The following is a 24,014-nucleotide window of genomic DNA, read 5'->3' on the forward strand; positions in this document are numbered from 1 at the left end:
TAAACTGAGCTCCCATACATCCATTATTTATCGCTCTAGATCCTTTAGGAACGAGATTTCTAACACATCTTTATGCAGAACTCGGGACTGGAGGAAAGGGGCGAGGCCGCTGCGTGTGTGCACTGCCAGGCGAGCCGTGGCTCGGCCGGTGCGTGTGCAAGCGTCCCTGCTCCCCACGTGTGCAGACGCCCTTCAACAGCCCACAGCCAGAGAGGGAAAGGCCCGGGCCAGGAGACAGACACCTCTCCACGGGTCAGTGAGTTATTCCAAGAAACCACGGGGAATGTGGGCGATCCCACACTTAACTGAAATTAAGGCCTACGTTCCTGGGGATGGTAAGAGCCTTGCAATAAGGTGCCTGGTGTATAGGGCTGTTATCCACTTCCAAATTACGTTAAGGCCATTTTATTGTAATACGTGGTCACTGACTTTTCCCTTTCATAACCTGCTGTGGGTGAGAATACCTAAAAGTCAAAATAAAGACTAAATTCCCAAAGCATATTTTACACCCAAAAATGTACGTATTTGGAAAAAACATTTTCACTTCATACTCATAATCATCCAGAATATTCCATATTGGATGTGTCCTCTTTTCCAAAGGAGCTGAAAAGGTGACTTCCCAAATCTGAATGCAGCCTGACCTAAATTAGCACCCAATCCTGCTTACACTTTCCAGTCCAGACTAGTATATTGGCCTGCCATAAAAATTATTTTTAAAATTAAGAATTTATATATCAAATATAAACAGTTACTAGAATTCATTTAGACTAAAACAGAGCATTATAAATTTATGAACAAATTGCCAGTTTCGTTAATGCTGTTTTTATAATGAGTAAGGAAACAAGTCCAAAACTTTACTAATATTAAGTTTTTACACAATTTAGGAGAGGAAATACGTTAGAAAACAAACAGCCAAAAAAAAAAAAAAAAATTCAACAAGAAAAAAAGACTATGGTTGCAAATTTTAACTCCAGAGTGTGTTTGGTGTTAAGGAACCAAAAAAAAGAAAAGAAAAGAAAAAGAAAGAAAGAAAAGAAATATCAAATCGTATCCCTCCCAAAAAATGTCATCAAGTGAGAGTGTCTGTTTCTGGTAAAGCATGTATGCTGCCTCTCTTCTACAGCAGAGTGACTTAATCCTGAATGTTCTCAAGGAATTCCTCCACACAAAGGGTCAATTGTATGCTACAGAATAACCTTATACGTATTTGTCTACTGAATGATTGAGAGCTAAATCCATCTGCATGTCTTTACTGGCTTAATTAAATATAGGTACAATAACTGAAAATAATTCAGTACACTACACGACAGAACAGATCAAAATGGACATGCCGATCAAAAGGTTTACTTTAGACAGGAAGCAGCCCGTCAGACCATTATTACAAATTAAAGGTATTATATTCAAGTCATTTTTAATCTCTTAAAAATGAATAACCCACATTAAATCATTTTTCTCCACAGAGGTAACATTTCTTTTATGTTTAAATGCACATATTCCTCACCATGCTTCAGTTCTTTTACTAGTGGTAGACGTCTATCATGTACACCTATCATGTAAGTCAACATTTCCACCAAGTTTGGATTCCTCTCTCTTTACATGATATAACTGACTCATCACACATTTGCACTTAAAAAATGAGAATTCACAAGCTGATTATGCACAGTAATCTATCTCCTGAATCTCATTTTACTGCACTAAAATTCTTATTGGCATTTTGTAGTTAATAACTTCTATATTAACAAATGCTGCTTTATGTCCAGACACCATGCTTGATAAATATGAGATAAATTTACCCTTACTTTCTAATAACAACTAAATTAGCTTTCTAATTCTAGAACTTTTTACTTTTAAGAACTTAAAATCTCATGTATATCAATTTTACTGTTTTTAAAAAGATACCAAATTAAGGATCAATACACAAAAACCAAAAACACACAGAAAAGTCCCTTGAGATACTCATGTGAAACCTGGAGCTCATTGATTTTGTTCTTGATAATATGTTGTTAAATTGGCAAACATGCTGACCTTGTGTGCAAAGGCAGAATCGTGCATACGCAACATAAAGTTAAAAAAAACAGCTTCAAAATGACTGTTTAAAACTGTAGGCTACAAAACCTTAAAATACAGACAAGCATTCCATAGTTTATTTTAAATTGGCAACCACAATTTAACAAGCTATTCTAACAAATGATTAGCATAGCATGTGCTTTTCTTTAGCCATCAATTATGACACAGGGTAATGCAGGGCACAACTTAAGTGTCAAATTACAATATGCTATACAAAACCACTTTGAAACACAGCTTTCTGTTTGCTTAGCAATTACTACAGAGCACACGGTTTTTCATGAAAGGAATTGGTCAGAACTGTTTATAAGAATTACCACAAATGTTTATATATTTATATTATAAAGAATTAGTTGACAATTTCATAAAATTTCTCTTCAACAATTTAATAAAATGGCCGGTTATTTCTCTTGTGTTGGTTGAAAGCTGTGCATACAACCAAAATGGTCTGGGTTGTCTTCTTAAAATGAGATTCATCTATGATATGTGACAAAAGTAGAAGAGTATTTTTCCAAGACCAAAGTATGAAAAGCCTTTTTACTAATTTGTCCACCAACAAAATTAAAAACTTTTATTATTTGAAGTGCTGTATAGTGAAAATCTAAATTAGTGAAGTCTATAATCATTCTGAAGACAGAGTAATGTCTCTTTAAAATCTTCAGTAAGGCAAACATGGATTTAAATGCAGAATAAAAAAATTTTTCAGAAATGTTCAAGTTGTAATTTTCACACAACAATCACTATCTGAAATACTTGATCTATCAGTGGTAAAAATGAATAAAGGTTATCTGTCTTAATTGTAGGACCATCCATTAATTCATAAAACTCTTATGTGAATAAATACTTAATGAGAAAAGGGAAAAAATACACAAAACAGTTTTTATGCTGGTTTTTTCCGTTCTGCTGCTGTCCTTTCTCCTGCATTTGCCTAAAGGCTCTCAGTAAATTACACTCCCAGTAAATGACTGTAATTTACCCGTTGAATTCCCTTGTTCAGGAAAAGCACAAAAACACATTCCAGCATTTCCACAGCTCAAATTTACCATTCGGGATGTCAAGAACAATCCATGGGCAGTAATTTGAAACTGTTTGAACCTTCAAATGAGGGAAATTAGAAATGTTTTGAGAGCTAAGATTTTCAGTGAGGAGATAAAAACCTGATAAAAATCTCTTAACTGTTCTGTTCCTTTCTTCCCCCTCCCATATCAGAGGCAGAGGCCTATATAAACTATTCCACAGTGGGTTTTGAGACAGTGCTATAGAATATAGCATTAACAATATAAGTCAAATTTACATTTTCTAGAATAGTTTTTAATGATAATACATAGTACATTAATGTCACACTAAATATTAAAAACATAGATCCTGCTATACACTTTTTAATCACAACTGTTTCCCCATGCACTATCTACCCATCATTCAAAATAACTTCCTCCAGTACAACTTACATGAGCAAAGTTGCAAGGACTCAGGGCCCCAGGGATACCTAGCAGTCACTATTAACATCATTTTTATAAACAAGAACAAAGACTTACTGTTTGGTTACATTTCAATACAGCGAAATTCCATGTACAAAGAAATGTAAACATTTACATGGGCCAAACTTGAATGGAATCATTTAATATTTTAATATTTATCACAGGCCAACATATAGAATAAACCAGCACAATCCCCAGTGTAAACACTTATTGCTGTAAAATACACACACACACACACACACACACACACACACATCCCCTACAGTTAAGAACATTCAATAACCAAAACAGCCTATTTCACTGTGTCTAAAGGCAGGTTTTCATATGGCAAAATGGTTATAAATCCTCATTATCCTAAATAAAATTACAGCACTTTAAACATTTCCAGGGAGAACATTCTCTCTTCTAAACAACTACCTTCGCGAGTAATAGGAAGCAATATGGTTGCACTTGTGTCACAGTTGGAAGCCTTTTTAAACTGTCGCCCTGCTAGCAAACCGATTCTACATATTAAAATGAATGTGTTGCTTATTTCAAGGGGAAAAATCATTTATAAAATCAAGACCATTATTAGGATATCGTGACTTACTTCCTCTTTAAAGTGAACCAGAAGTACAGATGGGAATAATCTATATATGTACATATAACTTCACTCTCTACCAATTTGGTCTTACAAGAAAAGATATTCTTGAAAAAAGAGGCTTTGCATATTTAACATTTAATAACCTAAATAGCCTATTGCCCTAAATATTTATGATCACAAACCATAAAGGAAAAAAAAAACCTAAATTTCCTTTCTAGGACAAAAGGTGAAGTCATTACAAATATCTCCAACTAAATGATAGAACTTTATAAAAGCAATAATATGTATGTATTCTTATCTACTTTATCTGACAAATGTATCCTTTTCCCAAGAGTTGTGTTGGTATCAAGGAGCACCCTACTTATTATAATAGCTGTATGACTGTAACAGATTCATAATCTGGGTTACTTTAATAGTTGACCTAAGCTGAATTTGTGTGCCCAACTTCTTGCTGTGCCCTGAAGTGCAAAGAGAAAAACGAATGATAAACATTATCATTCAATGGGTAAGTGTATTTCTCATGCTCAAATTTGTAATTAATTATGAAAATATACTGAAAGTCATAATGATACTTCTTTCTACGTGCTTTTATCTAGGTATACAATAGCCATATGATTTTTTAAATTCCCCATAGATGATGAAAGAAGTTATACATGCCCAAATAAAGGATCATAAACATCTCTTACAAGGTACTTACAGGGAAGTGCTGCTCGCTATGCAGTGGTTGCTTTGCTTGTTTATAAAATACTCTTTTTAGATTCTTCAACACTAGCATTTGTTAGCATTTAGTGTGAATGATTTAAAATTTTTACAGTCTCAGTCTTTCCTACATTTGGAGTATGTAGTCAATGACTATTTCCTGTATAATGTGTACTACCCATTGCTTAACTGGGAAAGGCAACTAGTAATAAAGTAATTAACTCCTCAACCAAGAGAGTATAGGTTCTGTTGTTCTTGATTGAAATTTTCTCAATTTCTAGACAATCACATTATCTGCTTCATAATTGCAAACCTGGATGAATTGTTTCTAAAAGTTGCATCATGGCTCATGCCAATAGAACCTATGAATGCATAAAAGCTCCTGTTTCTAATGTCACTGTTATCAAGCCAAAAACAATTATACTCATTTGAGTTATGGCAACCAATAAACTTAGATAATCACCATATGCAACACAACATTTTGGCACTTGAACTTAAAACTCTTGTAGACAACTATAGATTGCTTCTAATGCAGAGCACTCTTGTCCTACCCAAGGCTGCCAATAGAAATGCCAAAGCTGCTGAATACTGCGCATCCTAGTAATGCTGTCAGTAAATGGCACATTCACACAGCCCCCAATCCTCTCTTCCCAGGCATGGTCTTCTCCAGCTGCAGCTTAATTTCCTGTGACTTGCCTAATTACTGTAATTAAGGATTAATTGCCATTAATTATTCACACATAAGCTCATCGCAAATCATGGGGTAAATGTCTTATGAAAGCTGCCATACAAGCCATGTATAAACACACTGGGATGCTTCAGGCAGGCGAATCTATCACTCAGCCCTCAAGCAAATCTCTGTGCTTCTCTTACAAAAACAGCTATAACTCTCAGAAACTCGACAGTCCTTTCAGGTAAGCATTAGGTTACAAAGCATGTTTTCCTGTGGAAGCCACAACGGTTTTATTAGTACTATAAATGCTGTTTTATCTTTCCAACTGCTATTTTTATGTTTCCATTTTTATTCTACAGTGCTCAGTTTAGGACAACCACTTGCTTCAAGGAGGAATGTTTGCAGTTGCTACTTTCCCCATCACAGTTTGAAATAGTTCCATGTGGTTTACAACATATGACCATGCAACCGGGATCAGCATGCCAAAAAAAAAAAAGTCAAGAGATCAGCTACGCAACTAGGATGGAAACCATTTGATTTTCAAAATTCACAATTTCTGTCCTTGGTGTAAAAAAGTCATAGCACATATTTAGTTGTTGCTAGGGTGTTCCTTATAAAGGTTACCAACTTGGCCACGAAAAAAAGTATCACTGACAAGAATGATTGAAAATGGCAAGAAAATAAAATAGCCTCGTATAGATTACTTTTGTATTAGTTAGGTTCACTGTTTTCATGACAGCATCTGGCATTTTCACAATTACAAAATACAGACATCATTTCTTTGCCAAGCTAGAAAAGAAACTGTTTAAGTATTTCTGATAGACCCTGAGCTGATGAGAGAACTTAAATTGATGAGAACTAGAAACTGTAAGCCTAACACCTTTTTCTAGTTATGTAAGTTTACCATGTTTGAATGTTTTAAAACACTAGAATTCATTTTAACACCAGAATAAACGATTGTATATATTAAAAGACTTAAACTACATCAACACTATGTATTATCGCTGCCCTAGGAAATTTAAATCTAAGTAGGCAGAATGTTATTCTAATTGTTATGTTAGTTCCTTCTGCAGCAAATTAATGTATGAAACATTTTCATTTTGGTACATGTTTCTGTGTCTTCAGTTAAACATTTATGTAAATGTACCTTCTGTCAGATTTCTAATGTTGCAAATACTTCTCTAAAACAGCAACTTTTCAAATACATCATTTAAGAGTTCTTTTCCCCATTTTCTGCAGTGCTTGAAATGGGGGTATATAGCGACTAAAATCATTTCAGTTTAAAACCTAAGTTTAAAATACACAGCTCGAATAACTACAGACCATATCTACATGCCGGCAAAATACCAACTAAGCTTACAGAGCCATGGGCTATCCAAAATGAAGAAACTCAATATATAACTTCTGCTGTCTAATATCTAATTGTCAACATCCAAGACTTAAGATGAAAGAATAAACTACTTCATTCTTTGGTTCTAAATTCAATTCTAAATCTGTTGAAGTGTGCATGATTTCTGTAGGGATCACAGAGCATGTTTCCAGTAACCTATAGAGCCTTCTTTACAAATACCCAATCACTCACTTAAAAAACAGAATCAATGTTAAAAACCAGGCAGCTGAAACTACAAAATGAGAGAAGCAGCTCAGCTCTTATATATTTAACTTCTATTGCCCTCCCAAGTAATGAGAGATACACAAAGCCTGATAAAACTCTTCATTTGAGACACAAGTCTTTTTCTGTAACATTAGATTTCTAAAACTGAAATAATGTTTACAAAGTTCTAAACTTTTTCATTGCTGAATTACATCTGTAATCCAAAATTGCAGACTGGAATTTAGTAAAAATAAAAAAAAAAATTTCCAGACAGGTTCTCCCTGTCCCCCATGCTGCAGTGCAGTGATCACAGCTCACTGCAGTCTGAAACTCCTGGGTTCAAGCAACCCTCCCACCTCATCCTCCATAGTAGCTAGGATTACCAGCATGAGCCACCACACCTGGCTATTTTTTAATTTTCATTTTATTTTTTATTATTTATTTATTTATTTTGCAGAGATGCAGTCTCATTATGTTGCCCAGGCTGGTCTCAAACTCCTGGCCTCAAATGATCTTCCTGTCTCAGCCTCCCCAAGTGCTGGGATTGCAGGCTGGGATTATAGGCATAAACCACTGCACCCAGCCCTTAGTAAATACTTAATGATAATGGATCCTCCCAAATCCAACCAATTGGCCTACTCCTCCCCGAAAAAACATTAGAGTAGGAAATTATTAAGGCTCTTAAGGATTTGTAAGTCTAGACTCATATAAGGATTTCTATACATCTAAGTAATAATTTTAAAATTTGGCTTTGGGAGGCCAAGACAGGAGCATCACTTGAGGGCCAGGAGTTCCAAGATGCAGGAGCTACAGTTGTGCTACTGCTACACTCTAGCCTCGGACATAGCGCAAGACCCTGTCTCGATTTTTAATAATTAAAAATAATACTAATAATGATAATAATATATTTGGAAACTAAATCAACGGGGAGAGTCACAAAAATTGATTCTGGTAGAAATGTATAATTATATTGCCAGTGATTATGTAAAACTAAATTAAATTGGTGATGAGTTTTTATTATTGTTTTTAAATTCTACCAAAAGTTCGGTACTGTAACTTAGCTGTCAATTTACAAACTAATTCCTATACTCCTATCCTACAGTAAGCAGCCAATGACACAGAGAGCTGTTAAAATCTACCATCCCAACACACAGCGTTACCATCAATGTCATCTAATTGATACTTCCCTATTTTTGTCACCTTGCCTTGATGCCAGCTGCCAAGCTCTGCCATGTCACTTTCCATTTATGGACTCCCAAGTCCCTTGATCTGGCTAATTAGGGTTTATGTGTTAATTGGAGTAAATACAAAGATGAGAGTCACAGGCACAAATTTCAAAGCACAGCCATAAATTGAGGAGCTGATAAGCAAGGAAAAGATGCCTTCATGAAACAAGTGTCAAGTTTATTTTATCACTGGGAAAGATCCAGAATTTCCTGTCAAAGTGACACCCTTAAGTTTTGAAAAGACTTAATGAGAAAAACATTAACTAAACACATTGAGAACATTGCTCTATAGCAGTAAAATGCACAATATACCTAAATGCAGTTCAAGAAAGCATAACTCTCTTTTTAAAAAAATGATTCTATTCAACAAGACAGTTTTTTATTTCTACTTTACTGCACAAAAAATGTACACCTTGCTTTTAATTTTTAGTAAGAAAACTCTAAAAGAAAATCCAGCATTTGAAAATCATGACACAATATAAGTGCGAAAAATGACACTTTCAGTAATATTTTGGATATATTAAAACTTTTTCTGCTAAAATATAACTGTTTGATTTTTAAATAATTACCACAAATTACAGCAAAAGATTTTTTGAATACTATACAGACTTAGGATACTACATTCCAGATGCCTATCTTAAATGTCACTTAAGACTGAAATTAATTTAGAAAAAGCATGATTTCTGTAGTAATCAGAGTGTTTCCAACACCCTCCAGAACCTTCTTTACAAGAACATTACTGTCAGCTGGAGACACTGCTATTTGTAGCATCAGGTGATGAAGAGAAAAGTCAGATAATTAATATTGAAAATAACTGGAAGTGCTAATAAAGTCTCTCTTTGCCATTTTGCTTAAGCGTAATGAGAGTGGCACTTTATCTGTTGCACTGGTATGCTTGTTATAGCGACCTGAAATTAGTTAACAATAATAATGACAGTTGAGCACAGTGGCTCACGCCTGTAATCCCAACACTTTGGGAGGCCAACGCAGGCAGATCACGAGGTCAGGAGTTCAAGACCAGCCTGGCCAACATGGTGAAACCCCGTCTCTACTAAAAACACAAAAATTAGCTGGGCGTGGTGGTGTGCACCTGTAATCCCAGCTACTCAAGAAGCTGAGACAGGAGAATTGCTTGAACCCGGGAGGCAGACAGTGCAGTGAGCCGAGGTCACACCACTGCACTTCCGCCTGGGCAACAGAGTGAGACTCTGTCTCAAAAATAATAATAATAGTAGTAGTAATAATAACAATAACAACAACGTCAACAATAGCTACTATTATTACTATTTACATTTTTATAGTTCTTTATAGCGTACAAAGAGCTTTTATGTATATTACCTGAAGTCTGGTAACTAACAGAAGTTAGGTAACAAAACATCTAAGGACTTTCCCAGAGAAAGTATTCAAACCATTTTCAGACTGATAATCATTTAGCTCTGCCAGAACAACTCTATCTTCCAAAAGCATCCATGTAATAAAAGGTATTAAAAAATAAAAATAACTAGTGTTCACATCTATGTGGTGTTCCTCAAAATAATAGCTTAATATTGGTGAAACTGGTACATCAATAATCCTCAATCTTCCCTTACCTTTCTTAATGTTCTTTTAATCAACAAAATGTGGTATTTATTCTTCTAATAATTTGTGATAACTTAGGTTCTACAATTTGAAGATTCTCCTGAAGTCAGCCTTATATTTCTGCTTTATGATTCTAACTTAGCACTTTCAACCCACTTGCCACAAGTTTGAAATTAATCAACTTTTTCAGCAAACAGAAAGGATTTTGGAATGAAAAAAGACCTTTCCTATGGGCTATCATATTAAAAGCAAACCTTATGTGTTCATATACCTTCTGATAAAGAATAGCATGTCTTTGGCTGGGCATGGTGGCTCACGCCTGTAATTCCAGAACGTTGGAAGGCCGAGGTGGGCGGATCACGAGGTCAGGAGTTCAAGATCAGCCTGGCCAATATGGTGAAATCCCATCTCGACTAAAAAATACAAAAATTAGCCAGGCATGGTGGAGTGCACCTGCAGTCCCAGCTACTCAGGAGGCTGAGGCAGGAGAATCACTTAAACCCAGGAGGCGGAGGTTGCATTGAGCTGAGTGAGCTGAGATTGCGCCACTGCACTCCAGCCTGGGCGACAGAATGAGACTCCATGTCAAAAAAAAAAAAAAAAAAAAAATGGCATGTCTTTGTAAAAGCAACATTCATTGGAAAAGTTTTGACAGCAGTGCTTAAGATTTCTGAAATATGAAAAATACACACATAATTTCATTTAACTCCTTCCATGGGAAAAAAAAATCACTCACTTCTAGTGATGTCGTCACTCAAAAGATACATACAAAAAAAAAAATACTTCAAGTTCCTACATAAGAAGGTGAAAATATCACATAAAAACATCTGAGACCCACATCACCTCTTATATCACTAACAACTTTGTACAACTTTTTAAACAAAACTATCCTGTAACTTAGTGTGAGGTTTTAACTGAAAACCAAGCTAATTCCTACAAATTAACAGATGTCCCTGAGAAACAGTAAGAAACAAAGAAATGCATATGTGAACATCATCAGCATCCAAATGAGTTTATTGTAAGACTCTTTAAAGCACATCTGATCTTGGCTCCAGCCAGTAGTCTACCTTTCAACTTGCAAATGACAGTGTCACCAAACACTGTCCTTCCATCAATCAAGCTGGGTCATGAATATACAAAAGGCAGCAGAGAGGCTGGCTACCTCCTGCAGTTCAACTTGGCCTAATTATCTAGGCCTTTCTTTTGGTTACAGTCTGAAGGGTATACACCCAGTCAGCTGCTGGGCAGCCGGAGGCCTAATCAAGAGAGGTTATGCATACTGACCCTTATATGGACATCCAATGCAAGTTAAATGTGAGCACCAAATGTCATCTTTCTTATTCATCATTATGAAATTTCCCTCCCCTTTCGAAATACCAATCTGCTGCCATTTTCAGACACTCCTCTTACCCCCCTCCAAGCTGTCATTTCACTGTGCTTGCTGCCAGTTGAGTGAATTAGCATTCTAACTGATGTGCAGCTCTTCTCAGACAAATCCTTGAGCTGCGTTAACTAATGACTTCTCTCCAGAAAAAGGAACTGATAGTCAACCTTTGATAAAAGAGATTCCATTTCCACAAATCACAATTTACCATAATGGTGGCAAAATCAGTAAAGAGTTACTATGGTTGTATACTTTCCCTTGTGTTTTTTTCTCATTCCACTACCAAGAAACACCAACAAAACTGAATGGAATATAAAGCTGCTAACTAGTCAGGTGCACTGGGTATATCATGGTGAACTCTAAGCAAAACAATTTAATAACCAAAGGATTGGTGGGGTTGGAAAGAAGGCAAAAGATTAAGACTAATTCTCATATCTCATCAAATTGAGAATAAGTCTGGTAAGACGACAAACTGCCCCAATGCCCAGCACGTGACAGGTACTCAGTAATTGTTGATGTTGTTGATGATGATATTAACGATGATACAGATGTCCAAATGTAAAGTAACAAGGGCCAGAAGTAGGACTATAATGTGGAACTGAAGACAGGTTCAGATTCTGAAAATGTTATGGAGCATGATATGTAAAGTGGAAGTAAGATGGGAATAAAAGACTATATTGATAACTTGGGAAAAGGGGGATAAAAAAAGATTATATTGTGATAAAAAATAGAATATATTAGTAAAGAGAAAACTGAGAAAAGGAGAGATTTTATGGGTTAAGCATATCTCTTAATTTCTCTGTTTTCACACACTTACGTAGCTCTTTGATATACACAACAAAGAGCTAATGCCATCTGGTGTAACACAAGATACAACAATGATTTATAATGCCACAAGTCCTAGAAGAAGTACTAGAAAGCCATATCTAGCTGAAATTGCAAACCCAAATAGATTTGTCTAAAACAAGTGGGGTATGGGATGGAAATCGGAGGCTTATTTTATAATGAGAAAAGACTCTTTCATGGTTAGGTAGGGAAGGTTTTATTATTACGGTATTCTGATTTTTTGGTTTATGAAATCAATGTGCATTCATTCAACAAATGTTTATTTAAAACCTTCTATATGCCAATCCCACAGGATCCATGTGTGCCTCTCAGGGAAGAGAAATTGTGCATGACATTGTTCCTGTCCTCAAGCTGTTTATAATCTCACTAGAAAGACATACACATGCCAGGTGCGGTGGCTCACGCCTGTAATCCCAACACTTTGGGAGGTCAAGACGGGCAGATCACAAAGTCAGGAGTTCAAGACCAGCCTGGCCAATATGGTGAAACCCCGTCTCTACTAAAAAGACAAAAATTAGCTGGGTGTGGTGGCACACCAGCTACCTGGGAGGCTGAGGCAGGAGAATCACTTGAACCTGGGAGGCAGAGGTTGCAGTGAGCTGAGATCACACCACCACACTCCAGCCTTCATCTCAAAAAAAAAAAAAAAAAAAGACATACATATATAAAAAAGTAAGATAACACCACAAGATTTAAATGCAGCTGACCCTTAAACAACGCAGGGGTTAGGGGCACTAGCCCCTACACAGTCGAAAATCTGAGTATAACTTTTGACTCCCCAAAAACTTAACTTCTAATAGCCTACTGCTGACCGGAAGCCTTACTGATAACATAAAGAGTCGATTAACATCTATTTTGTATGTTATATATATTATATACTGAGTTCTCCCAATAAAGTTACAGAAAATAAAATGTTATTAAGAAAATACTAAGGAAGAGAAAATATATTTACTGTTCATTTAGTGGAAGTAGATCATCACAAAGGTCTTCATCCTCATCTTCGCACTCAGTAGGCTGAAGGGGAGGAGGAGGAAGAGGAAAGGGGTTGGTCTTGCTATCTCAAGAGTGGCAGAGGTGGAATGAAACCAGAGTATAAGTGGACCCACACAACTCAAACCTGTGTTGTTCAGGGGCCAATGATTAAAATCTATTTGTAACACAAACTAGAAAATAATATTGTTATATTATTTAATTCCATTCTTAAATAACTATCATTAAACACTACAAGTGGGAAATAAAAGCCAAATGAGTGATACAAAAAATAAGTTTTATGATTTAGAGGAGGAAGGTATCCTAAAGGAAGTACACAGCATATTAGTTAAAGGGGAGCCATAAAACATGATATACATGTAAAGCATACTACAGAAAATGATATGGGGAGTTTTTTGTATTATTACTGAACTGTCAGGCAGAAATTAATTGTCCTTAAGGAAAGAAAGTAGACCAGTCTGACAAGGACAAAAGGACATAAGAGAGTGTGAGAAGTTAAGCCTTCTCTGAATCTTGAAACTTCTTAGATGCTTTTCTTCAAAATCCTATAAGCATGCATATCATTGTTTCTAATTTGTAACTATCACCAGCATCTGGTATATAGTTAGTATACAATAAATGGTGGCTGAATGAACAAAAGAATGAAAACTCAATTTATAAATAGCGAAAAATTCCAGGCTAGAGAGTTTGAACTTCATCCTACAGGTGATGGGGAATAATTACATGTTTGAGTAGCATGATATAAGCAGTATCATAGGAAGCTATATTAGAAAAGCAAGGTGGTGGCGGAATGTCAGGAAGACTGAACCAAGAACTACAACCAAGAATTCTAGTTGGTAGGTTATCAGAATAATCATTTACTGAGTGCCACCCAAATGCCAATTTTTTCAAATCTCTGCACCCGTTCTCTTAAAGTAGAACGTCCTTCCCTTCCCTATCTAGTTAGCCTTAATGAGCCTTCAAAAGACATACTTTTTTGCAAAGATGTTCATTATAATATTATTTATAATAATGAAAACCAAAAGACAACTGAAACGTCCCAGAAGATGGAAATGATTAAGGAAGTCAAAAAACAGTCACTCAAATAGTATAGTCAATAAAATTATTCTAATAAATTAGAAAAATTGCTAACATGGAAAGTGCTTACATTATAGTACTAAGGAGAAAAGCTCACAACATTGTAAAAATAAGTTATTTCAACTACAAAACAAAACATGTATAAAGAAATGAGAAGAATGAGAAGAATGCAAATTGGTAAGTTACTTTTTCTAACGGGTAATTTAGCAGTATCTATTATAAATAAAAATGTATATACACTAGGAGTTCTATGTATCTATCCCCAAAGAAATCTAGTGCATGGGCCAGGGAGATAGATATGGAGTTTTAGTCATAGCCAGAAGCAGAAGTTTCCTCATGCTTGCTTTTTGAAATCAGCATCCATCCATATTATTACTTCATGATTATGCAGTATTCAACTGAATGAAAGTAAAATAGTTGACGTATTTATTGAGCAACTGATAGACTTTTGGGCAGGGTTTTGCCCCTTTTTGCTATGATAAACAAAGCTGCTATGGACATTCAAATACATATTTCTAGAAAGACATGTGCAAACTATTCTCTAAGGTATCTACCTAAGAGAAGAGCTCCCAGTTTATAGGGTATGCCAATCTTTGATTTTGCTAGCTTTTGCCAAATTATTTTCCAATAATTGTACCAATTTATATTCCCACTGGCAATACATGACAGTTTCTGTTGCTCCTCATTCTTGCCAACACTTAGAATTTTAAGTTAATACAGATTCATTTAATGTATTCTATCTTGGTGAATGTTCCATGTGCACTTGAAAAGAATGCATATTCTGCACTTACTGGGTAGAGTGAAATTGTCAATTAGGTCAAGCTGATTGATAGTATTGTTCACGTCTTCTATCTTTCCTAACGTTTCCAATGATAGTCCAATATTGCATTAATGACATAAGCTGAACCATATTATATGTCTATGCATTGCTGGACTCACTTTGGCAACATTTTGGGTTTTTTTCCATCTATATTGTGAATAAAACTAGCCTGTCATTTTCCTTTCTTGTATTGTTACCTATTTCAATATCACAGTTACATTAATGTTATATAATTAGTTTTAGAGTATACTTTTGTTTGCAACAGTATATAATTTGTGTAAAATTGAAATCATCAATTCATTGAATGTTTAGAATTCCATAGAAAAATCCTCTGGTCCTGATGCTCTCTTTGTGGCAATATTTTAAACTACTGACTTTATTTAATGATTATAAGATTACGAACATTTTTTGTACCTTCTTGAGACAGGATTTACTCATTTGTGTATTTCTACCAATATTTCATTTCACCCAAGATGTCAAATGTATTGACAAAGTGTTCAGGATATTCCTTCTTTTTAATTTCTGCTGTATATGCTTTATCTTCTTTCAGATCCAGTGGTATTTATTTGTGCTTCTTCTCTGTGTCTTTTCCTTCTTTCCTTCTTTTTTGTTTGCATTTGATAAATCTTTACCAGAGGTTTGTCAATTTCATAAATTTTCAAAGCACAAACTTTTGTTTTGTTGATGCTTTCCACTGTATCTTTGTTTTCTTTTTCTTTAATTCATCTTTAAGTTTTTATTACTCCCTTTTTTCTATTTTCCTTTGGGTTTATCTAGCTGTTCTTTTAAGTTCTGAAGTTGAATTTTAGCCAATTAACTTGAAGACTTTTAAAATCTTTATTATGTAAGCATTTAAAGCTAAAAATAATATAAAGCTTTAGTTATACTTCCTAAGTGTTGGTGTAAACTATACTTTTATCATTTTTAATCAGTTAAAGAATTTGACAATTTCTCCATAATTTCTTTGACTTGAGAATGATTTAGAAAAAATTTTAAACTTCCAAATGTTGTAGGAATTACTTATTTTTTAGTTATATTTATTCATTTATAATCACTTGTTTTGTCATAAGAGAATATGGTATGTGTCATGCTGATTCTCTCCAATTTGTCAAAGTTTGGCTCATAGTTAAGTTTTTTTCACTGTTCCTACATATTCTTGAGGAAAAAATGCATATTCTGTAGTTGCTGGTGATATATTCTTCACATGTCCACTGAGTCAAGTTTGTTAATTGTATTATTAAATTTTTCTATATATTTACAAATTTTTGTCTGATTATTCTATCATTTGCCAATAGGGATATGATACATCTCCCCAACAATTACGAATCTATTTCTCCTTGAAATTCTGTCCATTTTTGCTTTATAGTTTGAAGCTATGTTTTTAAGCCTACACATTTAGTACTGTTAAACTTCTCCTGTCTAATTGGACCATTTATCAAGATATAGTGACCCTCTTTATCTCTAGAAATGTTTATTTATTATTATATTTTTACTTCTTTTTTTGAGACAAGATCTCACTCTTTCACCCAGACTGGAGTGCAGTGGCATGATCATAGGTCACTGCAGCCTCAAATTCCTGGGCTCAAGTGATCCTCCTGCCTCAGCCTCCAGAGTAGCTAGGACTACAGGTGTGTGCCACCACATCCGGCTATTTTTAAAATTTTTTTGTGAGATGTGTGTCTCGCCATGTCGCCCAGGCTGGTCTGGAATTCCCAGCTAGACAGGCATGAACCACTATGCCCAACCTAGAAATGCTTGTTGCCTTCACTTTCAGGTTTACTTTATCTGATACCATATAGCTATTCCTTTCCTTCTGTTAGTGGCTGGTATATCTTTTCCCATCATCTTACAATCAACTTTTCTGTGCCCTTTCACATAAGGCATGTCCCTTGTAAATAAGTGTGTTGTAAGGTTTTTGTTATTTGTTTGATATCTATTTGTTTGTTTAGTACCCTCTGACAATCTTTATCTTTTCTCTTGCAATCTTTTAAACTCCTTTAACATGTGCTGTGATAAGATATATTTAGATTTATTTCTCCCAAATCATTTTATACTTTCTATTTGCCCTGTTTTGTTTCTTATATTCTTCTCCTTTCTTGCCTTCTTTTGGATTGAATTAGTTACTCTAATTTTTTCTGCCCTTACCATTTCATTTTTCTTCCTTTACTAGACTGGAAGACATACAATCTACTCAATCTAATTTTTTTAATGGTTACCCCATACACTTCTTCAATATCAATATTTCAATACGTTTTAAAATTATAAGATATATACACAGAAAGATGCATTTTTACACACATATGTATAGAAAAAGACCACAGAGCATCATCCATGTAACCACCACCTAGGTGAAGAAAGACAACTTTGTCACCTTCCTAGAAGCAACTTTGTGCCCTATCTCAGTATCAATTCTATTCTTGCCTCTAGAGCTCTGTCCCATAGAAATGTAATGAGATCCCCATATACAGTTTTAAATTTTCTACCAGCCATATCTTAAAGTTTTCTAAAAGTAAAACTAATTGTAATATATTTTAATTAACCCAATATATCCAAAATATTATCAATGTAACCTATAATATAAAGATTTATCAGTAAGATATTTCAGTCCTTTTAATAATATTACCATCTATGCACCCCTAACACTATAGCTTCATTCTTACTTTGTTTGAATTTTATATAAATGGAATTATACAATGTTTTCCGTTACGTCTTGCTTCTTTCATTCAACATTCTACATGTGCTATTGTGTTCTTGAATGTGGAAGAGTTCATTCCTACTCATTGCTGTGTCATCTTCCATTGTTGACCTACTCATTATTGTTGTCCATTTTATTATTCATGAACACCTGGGTTTTTCTAGATTTTTCTTTTTTTTTTTTTTGTTGAGACGGAGTCTCGCACTGTCACCCAGGCTGGAGTGCAGTGGCACAATCTCAGCTCCGCCTCCCGGGTTCAAGGTGATTCTTCTGCCTCAGCCTGTAGCTGGGACTACAAGCACCCACCACCACACCTGGCTACTTTTTGTATTTTTAGTAGAGACAGGGTTTCACTATGTTGGCCAGGCTGGTCTCAAACACCTGACCTCGTGATCCACCCACCTCAGCCTCCCAAAGTGCTGGGATTACAGGCATGAGCCACTGCATCTGGCCTATTTTTTGTAGTTTTTAACCATTGTTTACAATAATGATTTAAACAACTTTTTACATGTCTCTGGCATACATGTGAGTTTTTCAAGACTTTATATCTAGAAATGGAATTGCTAGATTGGTAGGGTATGTATACATGCCTTCAATTTTGCTAGGCAATGTTCCAAGCTGAAATTATTCAATTTATTTATTTATTTATTTATTTATTTATTTATTTATTTATTGAGACGGAGTCTCGCTCTGTTCCCCAGGCTGGAGTGCAGTGGCCGGATCTCAGCTCACTGCAAGCTCCGCCTCCCGGGTTTACGCCATTCTCCTGCCTCAGCCTCCCGAGTAGCTGGGACTACAGGCGCCCGCCACCTCGCTCGGCTAGTTTTTTGTATTTTTTAGTAGAGACGGGGTTTCACAGTGTTAGCCAGGATGGTCTCGATCTCCTGACCTCGTGATCCGCCCGTCTCGGCCTCCCAAAGTGCTGGGATTACAGGCTTGAGCCACCGCGCCCGGCCGAAATTATTCAATTTATACACCCACCAGTGAACAAAAGTTTCCGATGCTCCACACCCTCAGTAAAACTTGGTATTACAAGACTTTTTAATTTTTGACAATTTGGTATATAAACAATGTTTCCCTGTGGACAATGTTGTATTTCCTGATAATCAAAATCTTTATTCTTGTCCAGACAATAAATGAACCTTAAAATGCTTTAACTCTGACGACCACTCTCCTAACTTACATCCAAGATTTAAGTTATCTTGATTTCTTTAATCTCTACAAATTAGATATTACTTTACGTGGTGATAGGGTTTGGCTGTGTCCCCACCCAAATCTCATCTTGAATTGTAACTCCCACAATTTGTGGGACGGACCCAGTGGGATGTAACTGAATCACAGGAGTTGGTCTCTCCTGAGCTGCTCTTATAATAGTAAGTAAGTCTCACGAGATGTGATGGGGTTTTTCTGTTTGTTTGTTTGTTTGACAGTGTCTCACTCTGTCAGATCGCCCAGGCTGATATGATGATTTTATAAGGGGTTGTTTCCCTCCACAAATTCTCTCTTGTCTACCACCGTGTAAGATGTGTCTTTCAGCTGGACGTGGTGGCTCACACCTGTAATCCCAGCACTTTGGGAGCCAAGGCGGGTGGATCACTTGAGGTCAGGAGTTTGAGACCAACCTGGCCAACATGGTGAAACCCCATCTCTACTAAAAACACAAAAATCAGCCAGGCATGGTGGCGCACACCTACAATCCCAGCTACTTGGAAGACTGAGGCAGGAGAATCCCTTGAACCCATGAGGCAAAGGTTGCAGTGAGCCGAGATCGTGCCACTGCACTGCAGCCTGGGCAACAGAGTGAGATTGCCTCAAAAAAAAAAAAAAAAAAAAAAAAAAAGATCTGCCTTTCGCCTTCCACCATGATTGTGAAGCCTCCCCAGACACGTGGAACTGTGAGTCCACTGAACTTCTTTTTCTTTATAAATTACTCAGTCTCAGGTAAGTCTTTATCAGCAGCGTGAAAAGGGACTAATACACATGGTCAACCCTTATCCACAAATTTTACCAAAAATTTTTACATGGTCAATACCCACAAATTTCCTATTTTCCTTTCTCATTATTGTTGCTACTCAGACATTCCTTCTGAGGGTTTTTATTTTTTCTTAAAATATATCCTTTAGAAATTATTTTAGTGGAATTCTATTGGTAGTGAAAGCTTTCAATTATGAGTCTGAAGATTATTTTGCCCATGCTCCAGGTATTTTCCATGGATAGACAACTCTAGGTTGACAATTCTAGTTAATTTCTCTTAGCACTTTGAAATTATTTCATTGAATTCTAGCTCATATTGCTCCTGCTGAGAAGATAGCTGTCTGTTTATTCATTGTTGCTCTTTTCTATGATTTAGAGAATTGTTTTTCTTTAATCTTTGGGGTTCTGCAATTTCCTTATAATAAACCTTGGTGATGGTATCTTCCCATTTATTCCAGTTAGAATTTGAATACCAGTATATTTCGTCAATTCTGACATATTCTCAGCTAAGTATCTACTTGAATATTGCTTCTTCTCCAATTTTTTAATTCCTTATTTCTGGAACTATAAATTAAATGTTTGTTGGGCTTTCTCACTCTATCCTCTTAACATCTTTTTCATATTTTCTATCTCTTCATTGTACTGTATGCTAGGTAATTTCTTCATATCCATTGTCCACTAATTCTCATCTTAAGCCATTTCTAAGAATTTGCTTTGCTTTTCACATCTGTCTTGTTACTTTTAATGGTGTCCTGTTTGGTTCAACAACTTTCAATCTAGAATTTTTTTTTTTTTTTTTTTTTTTTTTGAGACGGAGTCTCGCTCTGTCTCCCAGGCTGGAATGCAGTGGCACGATCTCCACTCACTGCAAGCTCTGCCGCCTCCTGGGTTCATGCCATTCTCCTGCCTCAACCTCCCTAGAAGCTGGGACTACAGGCGCCCGCCACCACGCCTGGCTAATTTTTTTGTATTTTTAGTAGAGATGGGGTTTCGCCGTGTTCGCCAGGATGGTCTCGATCTCCTGACCTCATGATCCGCCTGCCTCAGCCTCCCAACGTGCTGGGATTACAGGCGTGAGCCACCGCACCCGGCCTCAATCTTGAATTTTTAAAAAATATGCTTACCTTATTTGCTGTACCTGATGATACAAATATCTTCAGACTTTCTCAGCCTGATCCTGCAGTTTGATGTTTCTGCTAACTCATAGTCATGGTGGCTTTTTTAACTCAGGTATTTTCTTTTTTTTCTATTTCTTCACTGTTTAATTGTGAGCCTGTGGCCCTCAAAAATTCATCTGTGTGAATTTTTAGACACCTGTGTTTTAAGTGCTTTCCTCCAGAAAAGACAGGCATTTTATAGATGCCTAGGAGTACTAACAATTCACTTCAAACTGAATTTTCAACATGAACTTTCTTGGGCCTTAAGGAAAATATGATTTCCATTACCAAATCAACTGAATGTAGGGTATGGCTAAGGTCTGTCTCACCTGCAGCCACGGGCAAGTTCACTCTCAGAGTACTCTCCTTTTAGAGGTTCTGGCTTTATGTGAAGAGCTCTGATTTTGTTTCTTAAGCTGCACATATCCCCTCAAAACCTACATTCTAGGTCATCAAGACTGACAGACACCCCCTACTCCACACTCCTGGAATAAATGCCATCTCTCATATCTGTCTCTCATATCTGTGGAATCACTCTCTGTCCTTTCTTCTGGCCAACATTTATGTCTTACTTCACTACACTGGCTCAGCCATGCTTTGGAAATGAAGTTCTTTACTGTATAGCCAGCATTTTTTAGTGTTCTATGCCAGGTGAGGTTTTTCTGCACATTCAATCTACCTATATGGCCAGAAATTGAACTACAATCTATTTTCAAATGTAAAAATAAAATCAATGTTAACATCTCTGGGTTTCGTTTTCTTTATAAAATGGGTATAACAGTACCTACCTCATAGGGTTCTTCTGAAAACTAAATGAACAAATTCATCCATACAAAGCGCTTGGCACAGTGCCTAGAACACAGGAAGCATGTGGGAAAAAAAAAAAAAAAAGCTGGGCGGGGCTGCTCACGCCTGTAATCCCAACACTTTGAGAGGCCGAGGCGGGCGGATCACGAGGTCAGGAGATCGAGACCATCCTGGCTAATATGGTAAAACCCTGTCTCTACTAAAAAATACAACAAAAAATTTGCCGGGTGCAGTGGTGGGCGCCTGTAGTCCCAGCTACCCAGGAGGCTGAGGCAGGAGAATGGCATGAACCCGGGAAGCGGAGCTTGCAGTGAGCCGAGATCGTGCCCCTACACTCCAGCCTGGGAGACAGAGCGAGACTCCATCTCAAGAAAAAAAAAAAAAAAAAAACTGTGGCTGTCTGGGTGTAGTGGCTCGGACCTGTAATCTCAGCACTTTTTGGAAAGTCAAGTTGACCAGATCGCTTGAGTTAAGGCGTTTGAGACGAGCCTGGACAACATTGTGAGACCCTGTCTCTACAAAAAATACAAAAATCACCCAGGCGTGGAGGCATTCACCTGTGGTCCCAGCTACTGGGAAGGCTGAAGTGGGAGGCTAGCTTGAGACCAGGAGGCCAGGGTTGCAGTGAATCATGATTGTGTCACTGCACTCCAGCCTGGGAAACAAAACAAGACCCGGTCTCAAAACAAAAGCAAAACAAAACAGACAAATATACATATATATAGAGAGAGAGAGAGAGAATCATCATTGCTATAATTGATTTGGGCCCAATATTATAATCTACTACATTTTGTTTGGTTTGTTTTTGTGGGTTTTTTTGTTTTTGTTTTTGAGATGAAGTCTTACCCTGTCACCCAGGCTGGAGTGCCATGGGGCCATCTCGGCTCACTGCAGCCTCTGCCTCCCACGTTCAAGCGATTCTCCTGCCTCAGCCTCTCGAGTAGCTGGAATTACAGGCGCGTGCCTCTATGCCCAGCTAATTTTTGTATTTTTAGTAGAGACGGGATTTCCCACATTGGCCAGGCTGGTCTCGAACTCCTGACCTCGTGATCCACCAGCCGTGGCCTCCCAAAGTGCTGGGATCATAGGCGTGAGCCACCACACCCAGCAATTTTGTTTTGTTTTTTAGAGTCATGGTTTTACACTTGAACAGTTATTCCTCCAGCAACATTTAAAAATTCAAACATCTATTTTTTTATTCAAATAATTGATATTAAAAAAAAACAAAACAAAACTACTTCAGGTAGGACCAAGGACATATCTATGGTGAATAGTCCTAAAGACATCAATGTATGGTGAAACACATCACTTGTGTGCTTGTTAAACTACATTTCTCAAGCTTCCTTTGAAATCCCTCCATGGTATTATTTTTGTCAAATGATCACTGAAGGATATGATAAGAAGATCCCTACTAATAGATGTCACAAGACCCTAGATTTGCCACTATAATTGCTTTGTAATTACACATATGTAGTACAACTTGTATTTACCTAACACAACCATAAAAATCAATTCATTCTTTATAGATAACTTAGGGGTGAAAAAAGCAAGTAAGACAAAAAATTCAGTGGCCTTATCAAAAAGTTATCAAATTCAGTATTGAGGTATCATGGAAATCACTAAAGTATAGCTTTGGATGCTGTCAAGAAAGAATATTAACACTTTCAAGAAAAATCATTGTTGACATTTTTGAAATTTTTTTAAAGCAGAAATATTATGCTATTTTAAAACAAAGTTACAAATAATATCTGCTATTTTAGAACAAAGCATAGCCCTGTTAGCTAGAAACAAGATATAGAAGCTGAAAAACCATATATCTGTAAACCTCCATGGACACATACAGAGGCCTCTGGTCCTTTACTCATCCTTTTAATAAAATAGCCATGATGATTGTTTCTTTGTTTCCCTCTTGCAATCTAGGCAGAGAGATGTCTTTGTTCATCTTTCTTAACCTGTTCTATAATGTTACCTCTCTTTCCACTAGAATGTAAACCCTACAAGGGCAGCAGACAGTTAAGTGCAAAGAATGAGATTAACACGTAATAAGCACTCAGTAAATAATGCTTTCACTTCTAGTTAGAATAATGCCATATTTCAAACTAACCTCCCATAAAAGTATAAAATAACTATACAGATATTTAATTGTGATTCAAGCAAATAACAGTATGTGATAAAACTGACAAAAAAGTCAACATGGAATATTATGCAGCCAAGTAAAGATGATGACATAGAATGACTTGCTAACACAGAAAGATATCCACAATATACTATTCAGTAAAAGATGCCAGCTATACAACACCATATTTAACTCACTTTTGAAAATTAATATATATGTGTTTAGCACTATTTAGAAGAGTGGCAATCTCTGA

At 36.3% G+C, this 24,014-nt stretch overlaps 1 protein-coding gene across 2 annotated transcripts in view; it reads right to left on the reverse strand.

Annotated features, from left to right (window-relative positions):
- Positions 1-24,014, reverse strand: part of PBX3 (PBX homeobox 3) — a 226,545-nt gene that overhangs the window by 79,281 nt on the left and 123,250 nt on the right. The window lies entirely within an intron of this gene.

The sequence above is a fragment of the Piliocolobus tephrosceles genome, chromosome 14 (assembly GCF_002776525.5).
Source record: "Piliocolobus tephrosceles isolate RC106 chromosome 14, ASM277652v3, whole genome shotgun sequence".
Lineage (NCBI taxonomy): Eukaryota > Metazoa > Chordata > Mammalia > Primates > Cercopithecidae > Piliocolobus > Piliocolobus tephrosceles.